General features: G+C 30.2%; 1 protein-coding gene across 4 annotated transcripts in view; it reads left to right on the top strand.

Moving 5' to 3' along the window:
- Nucleotides 1–748: 748 nt before the first annotated feature.
- The window catches only part of LOC106461951 (apoptosis regulator Bcl-2-like), a 32,558-nt gene continuing 31,268 nt past the window's right edge, over nt 749–2,038 (top strand). Inside the window, exon 1 of one of the 4 annotated variants that reach the window (XM_013921819.2) lies at nt 749–836. The gene's annotated coding sequence lies outside the window, so the exon portion shown is untranslated. Of the gene's footprint in view, nt 837–861; nt 884–955; nt 1,086–1,285; nt 1,406–2,038 lie in introns of those variants that run through there. The other 3 variants (XM_022389052.1, XM_013921820.2, XM_022389053.1) reach the window with 3 other exon arrangements.

Consider the following 2,038-nt stretch of genomic DNA (forward strand, 5'->3'; position numbering starts at 1 on the left):
GATGAGAGTTCCGGGTAATTTACGATTCTTTTTCGAGCTAGTGTGTGTTTTGTTATCGAGATGGTGAATTGCTGTAATTTATAGCATGTATTATAAAAATAGTTAAGTTTAAAGTGACAAAAAACGTACTGATTATGAAATTACTGTGTGTAATAGTTTGTATCGAGGAAGAATAAACTGGTTTAACCAAGAATGGACTTTTATCGCTGAAGTTTCTCGGAAAAAATTTCTACGAGAAATTAACAAGCAAGCAGATACGCAACACTAATTAAGGCTCTGACTGAACATGATACAAATCATGTTAATTACACGAAGGGTTTAGGTTTAAGATTCGATCATGTTAAAAAAATGGTTCAGTATTTTTATATATATTAAAATCCACGGTTTGCGAGCCAAATTATTCTAATACAATTACTTATTGTTAACAAATTCGAACATTGTTCAACTAAAGTGTTTAAATAATATATTTAACATGTTCAAACATGCTCGTTCGTAACATACAATAACAATATTTTAAACAATGTAATTAATAATTTTCTTAAGAGAAATTGTTCTTTCCAACCATTAATAATTGTATTTATTGATTTTTCCTGTATGTTTATAATACTATTTGATTAATTATTTTAAAATATACTTTAAAAGATTCTAAAAGATCGTATTTCCTTTCTTTTTAACCCTTATCACTATCGCAAAGTTTTTATGATGGAAGGACAGAAAATGTTACATTATTTCAGTTTTAATTCCAGAACAGAGATGTCGCCTTAAAAAACTTTAGACGATCTATCCTAAGGAAAAGTAAAGCTTAGGATTGTTGTGCTAACATATACTTGAGTGAGGTAAGTGATAAAAAATTTAAAATCGAAACTGTGACTCAAGCTCAGACGTAAGATAATAACAGCATTTTGATATTTTTTTATGCTACAAATCATACAATCTATATCAATTTTCAAATATTTTCAGGTACGCGAGAGAAATGAAACGTCATAATACTAATAGTAGTAATACTAAGTACTAAGTTAACTTAATTATAAATAACAATGACATAACGTAAGCGATGATTTCATCATATTGTAACCTGTAACAGTGTAAGTGTAACAGAATATTTATGGCTATTGGAAGTTGATAATCTTATTCCATGTGTCACTTTCTACTATTGTATAATTACCAATTTAGTTTTAGGATATGCGAGTATGACAAGTGAGGTTTTATTACATGGTAAGGACTCGTCGGAGGGATAGTGATTCAGTTGTACTCTGATACTGATAGGCCTAGTACGAGTACAAAAACGTCAACAAGCCTTAAACTGAACAATGGGTCACCACTGTCAGGATTATTGTTAATAAACATTTTCAGTTATTTGATAATATTAAGATTAACCGAAGCAACTCTTCATAAGTTTGCTCAGGTAATTATTTTAATTTCACACACAGTTTCTGAGGTTTCCAAATTCTGTAGTTTAGGATTACCGAATATTATACTGGGACAGTGAAAGTACTACTTCTAATTTCTACTCTAGTCTAACAAAGTTCCAGTTCTATATTCTGCTTTTTAAGTTACAGTGTTAGTATTACTATTAATGAGGGAAGAACTGTATTTGGGCAACAGTGTTTTTTTTTTTTTAGTGAATTTAGCCATTTTAGGGTTAACAAATTAGTGGTGTTAGGTAAATACCTTGGATTTCAAATTTAGGGTTAACAAACTAGTGGTGTCAGGTAAGTATCTTGGATTTGAAAGTAAGTTAGAGGATGTGTCATACATATATGAGCACTCAATTACCAAATGATTATTCTGTAGTGGTATGACTAATTACTTGAAAAAAAGAGTCCCTTACGTAAACACTAGAAGTATTTTTTATGTAAAATGTTGTACAGTGCAAGCACATATATGATCTTGGCCACGTAAAAACTAATACATCCTTACTGAAGCAGTTCAAGCAAGTTTAAACATTGTTGTTTTTAGAAGATTATAGCTGTATCAGTTTTATAAGTTGAGGCTGCAACCAGTGGTGGGATTCAAATATCTTAACAACAGGTTCTCT

This window comes from Limulus polyphemus, unplaced genomic scaffold (genome assembly GCF_000517525.1).
Source record: "Limulus polyphemus unplaced genomic scaffold, Limulus_polyphemus-2.1.2 Scaffold1064, whole genome shotgun sequence".
NCBI classification, from domain to species: domain Eukaryota; kingdom Metazoa; phylum Arthropoda; class Merostomata; order Xiphosura; family Limulidae; genus Limulus; species Limulus polyphemus.